This window comes from Mesoplodon mirus (genome assembly GCF_964341445.2).
Source record: "Mesoplodon mirus genome assembly, chromosome: 4".
NCBI classification, from domain to species: Eukaryota; Metazoa; Chordata; class Mammalia; order Artiodactyla; family Ziphiidae; genus Mesoplodon; species Mesoplodon mirus.
The window spans coordinates 144,479,412-144,492,513 of NC_138979.1; the positions used below are offsets into that span (position 1 = coordinate 144,479,412).

The 13,102-nt window shown below is 40.6% G+C and overlaps 1 pseudogene across 1 annotated transcript; it reads right to left on the reverse strand.

Moving 5' to 3' along the window:
• Window positions 1–2,404: 2,404 nt before the first annotated feature.
• LOC309803154 (charged multivesicular body protein 4b-like) lies at window positions 2,405–3,688 on the reverse strand (annotated as a pseudogene). Its single transcript has one exon. The product of its transcript is annotated as a charged multivesicular body protein 4b-like (transcript).
• Window positions 3,689–13,102: the final 9,414 nt, after the last annotated feature.

Below are 13,102 nucleotides of genomic sequence, written 5' to 3' on the forward strand. Positions count from 1 at the left end.
CAAGAATTTTTTTAGAGAGTACACCTAGAAGTATAATTTACTGGTTGGAAAATATAGAAACCTTCAGTTTCCTAGGTTTTGAAATTGCTTTTCAGAGTGATGATGCCAATGTATACTTCCACAAGAAATGGTAATAATTGCCCCAAGTCTTTAATAACACTTGGTATTATCAGAGAGTAATGTTTGCCAGTCTGATGAGTGTGAAATAGTTATTGATTTAACTTATATTTCACTAATTGTTAATGGAGTTCAGCAAATTTTTCATACGTTTATTTGCCGTACAAGTTTCTTGCTTTGTCAATTACTTATTCATAATTTTTGCTTTAAATTTTTTTTCACTTGTTTTTAGGAGTTTTCTTTTAATATGGCTTGGATACATAATCCACTGTTATATCATTTGCAAATATTTTCTTCTAATCTGTCTTGTATTTTATTTTGTTTATGAACATCATATCAAATATTTAAATTTAGAGTACTGAAATCTATTCATATTTTCTTTCAAAGTTTGTGCTTTTCATGTTTGGTTCAAGATACTCTTCTTTACCATAAAGGTATTCTCCTATGTTTTCTCCTAAAAGTTTTATAGTTTTGTTTTTTTACATTTAGGTTTTTAGTCGTTCTGGAATTAATTTTTTTATGGTATGCAATAAGGGATATGGATTAAATTTTATCTTTTTTTATATGAATTTCCAGTTGTCTTAGTGCCACTGGTTGAATGATACATTCTTTCCCTATGGATTTGTAAGGTCATCTCTGTTATATATCAAGCACCCATATAAATGAGAATCTGTTTCTGGACTCTATTCTGTCCTATGATCTATTTGTCTATTGCTGCTCTAATGCCTCTCTGTTGAGGGTAAGCCTCCTCTTTTCATTCCTGCTTTCTCCTCCTCAGTTCTCTACTCTCCCATATGATAGGGGTTGTCACAATCTGTGAAAAATCATGTTGAGATTTTGATTGACACTGCATATAATTTTTAGATTAATTTGGAGAGATCTTTACTAGATTGAGTCTTTACTAAATAGCTATCTTTACTATATTGAGTCTTTTCATCTGTTAACTTGATATACCTCTCTTTGTTTCAGTTCTATTATTCTATCCAATAAAGTTTCATATTTTTTGCATGAGGTTTTTTTGTTTTTATTGCATATTTTCCCTAAGTTCCTTATACTTCATGAGGCTATTGTAAATGAAAAACTTTTTTTAAAAAATAAATTTATTTATTTTTGTCTGCCTTGGGTCTTTGTTGCTGCACGTGGGCTTTCTCTAGTTGGTGAGCAGGGGCTACTCTTTATTGTGGTGCACAGGTTTCTCATTGTGGTGGCTTCTCTTGTTGTGGAGCACGGGGTCTAGGCGTGCGGGCTTCAGTAATTGTAGCACATAGGCTCAGTAGTTGTGGCTTGTGGGCTCTAGAGCACAGGCTGAGTAGTTGTGGCACATGGGCTTAGTTGCTCCACGGCATGTGGGATCTTCCCAGACCAGGGCTTGAACCCATGTCCCCTGCATTGGCAGGAGGATTCTCAACCACTGCACCACCAGGGAAGCCCCATAAATGGAAAACTTTAATGACATTTACAATAGTTTGTTGTTATTGTATAGAAATGCAGTTAATTTGGGTATATTGATCTATATTTAGCAACCTTGTTGAACTTTTATATTTGTCTTAGTTTTTTTTGAGCCAATCTTATTGTCTTTCAGTAATGTCAGCTTCATTTTTTTCTTTCCAATTCTTATACCTTTCATTTTCTCCTCCTTGTCTTACCACGCTAACTAGAGCCATCTTTACAACGTTGAATAGAAATAGTGATGGTGAACATGTTTGTGGTATTCCTGATTTTACAAGGAATGCTTACAATGTTTCACCATTGAATATGATGTTTGCTGTAGGTACATGAGGTTAAGTTTGCTGATCTTTCTGGCTTGTTAAGAGTTTTTGGTTTTGTTTACTTTGTTTTGCAATTAAATAATGGGGGTTGAATTTTATCAAATATTTTTTGTACATCTAGTGGGACAGTTGTATGCTTTTTTTTTCTCCTTTAATCTATGCTTTTCTTTTTATCATATTACCTTTGCCTGCTTTTGGTGTCAAAAGTGAAGGAAATACCAGCTTCACAAAACAAGTCGGGGAGTTTCTCCTCTTCCTTTTTTTTTAGATCAGTTTTTTTTTTTTTTTTGTATTTGCAAATACAGTTTATTTTACAGAAATTCAACATTATAAACAGCAGGCACCTCCCAGACCCCTACCTTCCTCCCCCCAACCTGTACCGCTGGGTGCAGACCATGCTTTGCAGAGTGAGCAGTGATGCAGCCGTACTGCTTTGAAGGGAGATTCGAGAGCAATGGAACCTGCCTGCACCACGGCCTGCCTGCCGCACACATGCACGCGCCTGCCCGCCTCGCAGGCCACCGGACTCTGTCTGGGCCCAGCCCGCGCTGGACCAGTTAAATGGATCCAGCCCAGGTCTCCAATTCCTTCATGTCATCGTCTTCCTCTTCCTTCTTCTTGGTGGGTTTTGATGGTAGGGATATAGAGGGAACATTTGGTAGAGGGACTGTTTCCGGTCCACTGATTTCCAGCAAATTCTTGTCTAGTTCTTCCTGTTCTAGTTCTTCTAATTCTGCCATGAGCTCATCCTCGTCAAACTCTTCTCCAAACCCTACAGGTTTTGAAAGAGCTGTTGAAATCTCTTCTGCAAGTTCCTGCTGGTCAGCAACGTCCTGCATTAACTCATCAATTTTATCGATGTCCATGTTGTCGTGGGCAGCCTTCATGGCTTTGGCGGCATAGCCCATGTTCTTGAGCACCTCGGTGTTGGCGTTAGCATTCTCCAGGGCCTCTCGCTGGAACTCGATGGTTGACAGTGTGTCATCGATCTGTGCCAGCTGCTTTTCATACCTCTTCTTGCGCTTCAGTGCCTGGAGGGCAGCGCGCTGTTTTTGGTGCCGTGCTTCTTGGTGGCTGTCAGCTCCTGCTCGATCTTCTTCTCCAGGAATTCCTGCTTCTTACTTAGCATCTCCTCAGTGTCCCGAAGCCTCTGGATGGCCTCCTGGGGGGTTGGGCCACCCTTGCCGGCCTTACCCCCTCCAGCCCCGAACAGCTTCCAGAACACCGACATGGTTGCTGCTCGCCACGCCAGCCTGTGCCGCCCGCTCTGGGTCGGCTCAGCTCGGCTTCGGCGCCCTCTCCCCGCTCCCTGCTGCCGCAGGCCTCTCCGCCACCTCCACCCTAGATCAGTTTTTATAAGATAGAGTTTATCTATATTTTGAAGGCTTGATAGGATTTTGTAAAAGTGTCTGAGCCTGGTATTTCTGTTTTCTTGTTTTGTGGATAGATTTTTCACAACTGATCCAATTTTTTTTTTTTAGTGTTATGGTCTTTAGTTTTCTATTTCTTCTTATATTAGCTTTGATAGGTTTTGTTTTCAAAATAAAGATTCCATTTTATTTATGTTTCCAAATTTGTTGGCATGGAACTATTCATAGTATTCTCTCATGATTTATAAAATCTCTTATTTTTTTTTTTTTTTTTTTTTTTGCTGTACGCAGGCCTCTCACTGTTGTGGCCTCCCCCGTTGTGGAGCGCAGGCTCCGCGGCCATGGCTCATGGGCCCAGCCGCTCCGCGGCATGTGGGATCTTCCTGGACCGGGGCACGAACCCATGTCCCCTGCATCGGCAGGCGGACTCTCAACCACTGCGCCACCAGGGAAGCCCTAAAATCTCTTATTTATCTGTACTTATATTCTTTTTCTTATTAGGCTGTGTTTTTTTATGACTTCTTAGTTTTACTTAGAGACATTTGCCTTGTACAGTCTTTTCAAAAGATAGCTTTTATTTTTCTTGATCATCTACTCTTTTATCATTGCAAATTTCTTAATTTCTACTCATATTTATTAAGGATGCTTTAGTTGCATTATGCCAGTTTTTTTTTTTAATTGTGATTCACTTCTAAACACATTCTAATTCCATTGTGACTTCTTCTTTAACTTATGGGTTACCACAAAGTGTGCTTTTAAATTTAAAGATCCCAGGGAGTTTTTCTGTTATTATTTTAAAATTTTATTTGATTGTGGTCAGAAAACATGGTGAGTGAGATATTGATTTTTTGATTTTTTTTATGGCCTAATACATGGTCAATTTACGTAAATGTTCCATGTGGGCTTGTAAAGAAAGCATGTTCTTTAATTGTTGGGGCATAATTCTTTACATGTTTATTAAATCATTATTAATGATGCCATTCAAATCATAAATGATCTTTCTAAATTTTTAGCTTGCTTGATAATTATGGAAAGATGAGTGTTTAAATCTCCTTCTGTGATTGTGAATTGATCAAATTCTTCTTGCTATTCTGTAAATTTTTGCTTTATTTGGAGGGTATATTACTGGGTACAACTTATAATTGTTATCTCGGTAATTTTTTACTTTTATCATCTATTCTTTTTTTTTAAGTTTTTTTAAAAATTAATTAATTTATTTATTTTTGGCTGCATTAGGTCTTTGTCGCTACACGCAGGCTCAGTAGTTGTGGCGTATGGGCTTAGTTGCTCCACGGCACGTGGCATCTTCCCGGACCAGGGCTCGAATCCATGTCCCGTGCATTGGCAGGCAGATTCTTAACCACTGTGCCACCAGGGAAGTCCCTATCTTCTATTCTTAACTTCCTTTATTCCTTTTGCTTAAAGGTCTATTTTATGTAATATTAATATACATATGCCAGCCTTCTTTTAGTTATTATTTGTCTGATATATCTTTCCTAATCTTTAACTTCTAATGCTTATGGCTTTCTGTTCCATTTGAAAAATAACATGTAGCTGCATTCTTTTTTAAAATCTCATCTAGGATTATTCCTTTAAGTGACAAGTTTGGCCTATTTACATTTTTCATGATACCATATTATTTTGTACTTACTTTCACTAGTCCTCTTTACACACCCTCTTTCACTTCCAGTTTTCTATTGGAATTGAGTGTTTAAAAAAAATCTTTCCTCTGTTTAATGGTTTGGAAATTATATGACCTAATTTTATTCTTTTCATAATTATTGTATTATTTATGTATTGCTATGTAACAAATTATCCTAAAACTAGGCAGATGAAAACAGCAATGAACATTTATTACCTCACACAGTTTTGGTGGGTCAGGAATTTAGGAGTGGCTTAACTGGGTGGTTCTGGTTTGGGGTCTCATGAGGACATAGTGAAAATTTAGCTGGGGTTGCAATCATTTGATTGACTGAAGCTGCAGGATCTGCTTGCAAAAATGACTCACCTGCATATCTGGTAAGTTGGTGTTGACAGTTGGAGGAAGGTCTCAGTTCCTTGCCACACAGACCACTTCCTAGGGCTGCTTGAGTGTCCTCACAACATGGTGACTGGTTTTCCTCTGAGTAAGTGATCCAAGAGAGAGTAAGGCACAAGCTAATGCCTTTTATGAGCTAGCATTGTGTGTCACATGCCATGTCTTTCACCATATTTTATTAGTCACCAATTAGTCACCAGTTGGGAAGGGAGGCATGAATACAAGGAGGTGTGGTTTATTGGGGGCCATCTTGAAAGATTGTGATAACAATTACCTTAAAAATTTTAACAAGCATGCTCGATTTAACAAAGTCTGAAGTTAATTAATGCCACTACGACATCTTGAACAATACGTGGATCTCAGAACACTTTCATTCTGATCACCTAGTCTTTTTTCATTATTATTGTTGCTTTTATTGCGTGTGTGTGTGCACACGTGTATGCATGTTTATCAATGTTTGTTTTGATTTGCCCTCCATAGTTAGCAATTAATTTGTTCTCCTTTGTTTCTTGCATCATATTTCCTTCTGGACTGATTTTCCTTTTCTTCTCCTGTACTTTCCCTGAAAAGTCCTTTCAGTGAGAGTCTATGAGTGGTAAATACTTATAGCCTTTATCTTTTTGCTTCTGTTCCCAAATTATTGTTTAGTTGTATATAGAATTCTAGGTTGATAGTTATTTTATCTTAGTACTACAGAGACATTATTCCATTTTCTTCTTGTCTCCATTGTTGCTACTGAGTATTCTAAGTTTAGCTATCTTTTTTTTTTTTTTAAATGACATGTCAGTTTACATTATTTATTTATGTATTTATTTTTGGCTGTGTTGGGTCTTCGTTTCTGTGCGAGGGCTTTCTCTAGTTGTGGCGAGCGGCGGCCACTCTTCATCGTGGTGCACGGGCCTCTCACTGCCACGGCCTCTCCTGTTGTGGAGCACAAGCTCCAGACGCGCAGGCCCAGTAGCCGTGGCTCATGGGCCCAGCCGCTCCGCGGCATGTGGGATCCTCCCAGACCAGAGCTCGAACCCGTGTCCCCTGCATCGGCAGGCAGACTCTCAACCACTGCGCCACCAGGGAAGCCCTCTTTTTTTTTTTTTTTTAGGTAATCCTTCTTTTCTATGTAAAGGCTTTTAGGATCTCTCTGTCTCTCTCTCTCTGTTTCTCTCTCTCTCTCTCTCTGGTGTTCTGCATTTTCATTATGATATGCTCAGGTATGGATTTATTTTTACTAATCCTACTTGAGACTCATTGTGGTTCTTGAATTTGAGGATTCATGTCTTTTACTAATTTTGAAAATTCTCAGCCATTCTCTGTTCAAATACTGTATCTCTCTCATTCTCTCTTGTCTATCCTTCTGGAACTCCTAACAATAAAAATGTGGGAAATATGAGAAGTAAAGAAATGTTGAGAAGATCGTGAGAAGCCTAACATTCATCTATTTGTGGTTCATTCTGAGATTTCCCTCAGATTTATTCTTCTAGCTCACTGATTCTCACTTCATCTGGGTATAGTCTACTATTTAATAAATTCATTGAATTTTTTTAACAAGTAGGTGAAAATTTTATTTCTAGGTTTTTTTTCCTCAACTTTACCTATACTTTATTTTTCATAGTACCCTGTTCTTGTGATTTCAGTTCTTTTTCATATGATTTAAAATATACTTATATCATTGCCAGTTCTATTATCTGAATTTCATGGGGGTCAAATGCTGTGGGTTTTTGTTTTTTGTTTTTCTCTCGTGTCTGCTTGACTTGACAATATAGTATTGTTTATGACAAACTTTGAGTTCATCTCAGTGAGGTATGGTTGGGTTGAGGTATGTCTCCTGAGAGCAGGTGCTTTTGCCCAGGGGCTAAGAGGTGTCACTGGATCGTAGAGGGCCATTTCAAAGGCTGGCTACCACTAGCTGAAACCACTTTTTAAGTTGGTTTCTACATTTTGGGGTTCCCTGGCCTTGTGGTATGAATTCCAAAGGATGTTATTTTCCCACCTAGAGCTGAGGAAGATTCAGATAAATTTCCTTATTATCTCTCAGTGTCGTTGCATAGATTTTTTTCCCTGGTCCTTCCTTTCACTGAAGATCACAGTCCTGGTTTTATGCCAGGGTCTAAATTTCAACTCCTTACTTCATGCTAGCCCGAAGTCTTGTCTTTAGTTCCTCTTTGGGTGTTAAAAGCCAAGGCTTTGTGTTACAAAGACCTGCACTCTCCCTTTCTTTCTTAGCCACTTATCTACATATTTTAAATATTTGTGTATTTTATGTAGCATTTTAAGGTGTTTGTAGGGGGAGGGATTGCAAGTTAATCTAGTTTTACATCTTACCAGAGTAGTTGGTGCCCACATTACTATTTCAAGAAACAGAAGTCAAGTTATCTGCTTGCTCCTGAGGTGCTCTGTACGTCTGCTATTCCTCAAGCAGGGAAGAGGAGGGCTCCCAGGCAAAACTGGAAAATGGTGAAATTCATCTTTAGCACCTTCTCATGCAGAGCTTTGTCTCCTAACTCTCCTGTCCTCTGTAGCACCTCATTTGTCTTTCCTCATTGTGCCCTGTCTTTCCAGGATGCTCCAGGCTTCTTCTGGGACTTGTCATTGCTGTGCTTTTCCCCCTGCTTTTTGTGGAAATGTGCCTCACCAGTATCTCTGCACCGTCCAAAGTGTCCAGGTGACAATTAGCTAATCTGATAAGCTCATTCATGCTAATGTGCTAATGAAAGAGGCCTACAGAAGATGGCTGTCCTTCCCCTACCTCCTAATCAGGGGCCCTTCTTCTCCTGCCAGGTAACATATGTGCATAGCAGCAGTGATCTTCTAGAGAGCGTGACCTGGCTGTAGTGGTCTAACCTGGAGGATTGACGTTAATGGAGTGAGATTTTTAAGTCAAGTAGGAGGGACAGCTGGGTTGAGGCAGGCAGGAGAGGGTGAGAGTCAGGCAAAAATGACCCTCAGATCATGACACTTGAGTGTCTACTAATGTGGTGGGTGCATTAACCGTTTTCACACCTAAACTGTAAAGAATAAAGAGGATTTCTTCGAACATCCCTTTGCTAAATCAAAATTATTCTTATTGAAAACTCCTCTACAAAACAAGAACTGGAACTCAGCAGAACCACAAATATATGGGGTTCATCGCTATTCATTCTGATATTTTCATTTTGCTGAGTCCATGTGAAAAGTCTATACCCCTTGAAGGGGATGGTCAGGAAAGAGATGGACCCTTGCACTGAAGGCTGCAACTTGCAGGGCTGGCTGTAGATGAATAGAAAAGGACTGGTAATTTGTTTTCTCTCTCCTTCTGGGCCTCATTCTCTTGGGTTTCCGTCTCTGATGAGTGAGGGTGTCAGCCCCCAGGAAGTGGTGCGGAGATAATGCAGGCTCCTGGGGAGCTGCAACAGATCACATCTTTGAGCCAAGGAGAGGAAACTGTATATCCATGTTTCACGCATACTTCCTTTTTGTTTCCCTGTGTTTTCACAAAGTAGGTGTTTTGGCCTAGTTGATATTATACTTTGGGACCCAATGCAGGGGTAGACTCGGTGGCTGTGTGTTTGTTATGGCTAATGGGGAGGACCCCATGTTAGCCAGAACACCATGGTGGCTGTCTTCCTCTGCCCTTCCTGTCCACTCTCCATGCTCCCCTCCCAAGTCCTCCCTGCAGGGTTCTTACAGGCTGGCTCTGCCCGCATTGACAGTCTTATTTCTCTGGAAGGCCCTCTCCACACAGCTTTGTCTCTGGTTATCTGCTCCTTCCATCCTAGCTCTGGGGTTCTCTTCTCTCCCTTGCAATTTCCTTATGCTCTGCCCAAACCTTTGTAAAGAGTCCCTTTTATTAAACTCTCTTCAAATTGTCCTAATTTGAGTGTGCCATCTGTTTCCTGTAGGGAAGCTGACTGATAAAACACCTCAATTCTTTTTATTTGTATTTTTTTCTTAAAGTAAAAGATTTTTTTTATCATGGTAAAGTATACATAACAAAATTTATCAATTTAACCATTTTTAGGTGCACAATTCAGTGGTATTAAGTATATTCACAATATTAATGCAACTGGCACCATTATCCACCTCCAGAATTTTTTCATCATCCCAAACCAAAACTCTGACCATTAAATAATAACTTCCCATTCTCCCCCTCCCCCCAACTCCTGGTAACCACCATCCTACTTTCTGTCTCTATGAATTCAACTACTCTAGGCCCCTCACATAGGTGGAATCATACAATTTATTCTTTCACGTCTGGCTTGTTTCACTTACCATAATGTTTCCAAAATTCTTTAAAGATGTAAATGAATTGATACGATAGATCCATAGAGGATAATATTGGTACCCCTCTGGAAGCTATAAATCTTTGAGATATTTGTGGACAACTTCCCATGGAAGGTTGCTGTGATAGAGTCAATGTTCTGATTTTCAGTGGTAAGGAAGCAAAGATTCCTTAGTGGTAATAAACTAGTTTCTTCACAAGAGAATGTTGTGGAGTAAAACCAAACATTGACCAATAATACTTTCAAATGATATCAGCTATGCAATAGTTTAATATTGAAGAATGTATTTGAATCTCGATAATCCTTGAAAGGGCCTTTAAAACTGTCGTGGAAGATCTCTTTCTTCCAAGTTGCATTCAGTCATTTATGAACATTGGTGTAAATACCGTAGAATCCAGAAGTATCTTGCCCTGATTCCCTGAACATGCCTCAATTCCTAAGCTACACTGTCACATGAATAATAAAGCTCACTTTTGTCATGTGATGTGGACTGTTAGAGCATTTTAAGGATTATAATCTAGATGGACTTCAAATGACACTGCGCTTTACAGAACACGTGAGCAAAGCAAGGATGTAACTCCCCAACAGCCTGAAGAATCTTTGTTTCGTCTAGGATTTTAATTTCCTGTTTTGTGTATTTTTATTAATGATGTGAGTAAAGGTATCAAGTCAGAGGATGCCCTAGTTATTGTTTCATAACAAACTATCCCAAAATTTAGTGGCTTAAAACAAATTTTATTATTACTTCTTACAGTTGTGTGGATCAGCTGGGCTTAACTAGATGGTTCCAGCTTGGGGTCTCCTATGTGCTTGCAGTCAAATGGTGGCTGGGACTAGGGTCATCTGAAGGCTTCTTCACTCCTCTATTGGGGATCTTGGCTGGAGGGTATCTGGAATGGCTGATGGCTTGGCAGGCTTCTTTCTCTTTATGCTGTCTTTCCACTGGCTGGCTTGGACTTTTTCACAATGTGGCAGTCCCATGGGGGTCAGACTTCTTACTGCTGGCTTCCCCAGAGCAAGCATTCTAAGAGGGCCTATGCAGAAGCCGCAAGCCTTCTGACCTAGCCCCCTAAGCCCCAGAACATCACTTTAGTCACATTCTGTCAGTCAAGCAGGTCAATAAGTTCAGGCCAGATTCAAGGGGAAGAGAATTAGACACCACCTTTCAAAGGCAGGAGCAGCAAAAAGTTTGTGGCCGCCTGTAATGTATCACAGGGGACATGGATCTTTTTTTTTCAAATTTTATTTATTTATTTTTGGCTGCACTGGGTCTTTGTTGCTGTGCGCAGGCTTTCTCTAGTTGCGAGCTGGGGCTACTCTGCTGCGGTGCACGAGCTTCTCATTGCGGTGGCTTCTCGTTGCAGAGCACGGGCTCTAGGCACACGGGCTTCAGTAGTTGTGGCACGCAGGCTCAGTAGTTGTGGCGCACAGGCTTCGTTGCTCCATGGCATGTGGGATCTTCCCAGACCAGTGCTCAAACCCGTGTCTCCTGCATTGGCAGGCGGATTCTTAACCACTGCACCACCAGGGAAGTCCGGGGACATGGATCTTAATCCCAATTCTGCAGCTCCTGAGAGCTGGGAACTTAAGGCCCCTCCAGCACTTGCTCTGAGAATTGGTTTCCTCGTCTATAACATGTCAGAAATTCAGTGAAGGATCTTAAAGATTTTCACTTCAAAATTATAAGGATTCTCTGCCTTCAAAGTATAGACAACATTTATAATAGAAACTCCTCTTTAAATTTACCTAGAGTGTTTTTAGTTTTAGTGTCTAGGATCTTTTTTTCTGGGCCTATATAACTATAAAACTTGAGCTGGCCAAAAGATACCAATACAAGATTTTATTATGAATATTGACTTCATTATGAATTTTCCATACTTCTTGGTGCTAGCCAAAAGCTTACAAAATGACAACGCTGAGCAGAAGATGTACTTCTGAAATGTAAAGGGCAATGACCTCACTGATTCCAGTTGTAAATTCCAGTTCTCTAAACGACGGTGGACAGTGTTGGTGCCCTTTCAGCAATCTGTTGCTTGTTGAAGGCTCTTGTCTAGTTTTAGGTGAAACAGGGACAGAGACAGATATAATTAAGGTGAATGTTTGAGCCTGGTAGATGGTCAAAGCACACTGCTCTTTAGGATCCTCTATTTTGTTTGTTTCAAGGCAGGATGAAAGCCTCTCAGATATGAATCCCTGCCTAAGGCTGACTCCTCAGCTTTCATGGACATGAAGATAGCTTTTTAAAATAAAGGCTCTCCCCAGGTTCCTAGGCAAAACCCCTTTTCAACTGTATACCAGTTACACCAGAGAATTAAATTTCATTGCCTGCGCTGCCCAGAATTTTAAAACTAGAATGTCAGACGTGTTAATATTAAAATATATTTATATTTATAAAACACAAAACAGGGAGCTCACAACCCCACTGAAAAGCTTTGATTCATCCAGATGAGACTGTCTTCTGCTGCACTCCCTCCAAAATAAACCACGTGGTACTGAAATATAAAAACACCAAAAATCCTCTGTCGCACACCCTGCTGTTTGCCTACCCAGCAGCCGCTTTCCCTTTATTCCTTGCTCACAGAACACCTGGTCTTTTTCCAGACTATATCCTTATTCTTAGTTTTAGGGTAAATCCTGATTTGTGTAAATCAATCATGGTGACCCCCTTGACAGTCCTTGGTTCAGGCGTGGGCATGTGACCCAATTTAACCATTAAAGATTGTGAAGGGGGCTTCCCTGGTGGTGCAGTGGTTGAGAGTCTGCCTGCCGATGCAGGGGACACGGGTTCGTGCCCCGGTCTGGGAAGATCCCACATGCCGCGGAGCAACTGGGCCCGTGGGCCATGGCCGCTGAGCCTGCGCGTCCGGAGCCTGTGCTCCGCAACAAGAGAGGCCGCGATAGTGAGAGGCCCGCGCACCGCGATGAAGAGTGGCCCCCGCTCGCCACAACTAGAGAAAGCCCTCGCACAGAAACGAAGACCCAACACAGCCAAAAATAAATAAATAAATAAAGCAAACTGTCAACAAGTAAAAATAAACACTATTATATTAAAAAAAAATTGAAAAAAAAAAAAGATTGTGAAGGGAAGTCTGCTTGGGGGTCTACGCAAGGGGTATTTTCCTTCTCAAAACAGCACATGAGAAGAGACATTCTTACGCGTCCACTGAATGTTGCTGTATCTGAATATGATTCCCAGACTCTAGTTATTGCAGCTGCCTTGTAAGCATGACAGTCCTGGCCTAATGTCCAGCAGACACACCAAAGGCGGCCGAGCAGAAGGATGAAAAGAATCTGTGTCCTTGATTTAATCAGCTACAGCACCACCTACCTCTGACCTTCTTAGCATTAATGCGATGCTAATTTCCTCATTGTTTAGGTCAGTTTAATCAAAAGCCTCTATTCCTTGAAGCCTGCAATATCTGAATGTATCTCTTTCTCACGCATGGCGGGAAAATATTGGCATACTTAATATCCCCATGAAGAGTATCCATACTTCACCCGTGCCCTGGGTGAGAGGGGATGACCTCAGAAAATAAAATATGTGGTGACCTA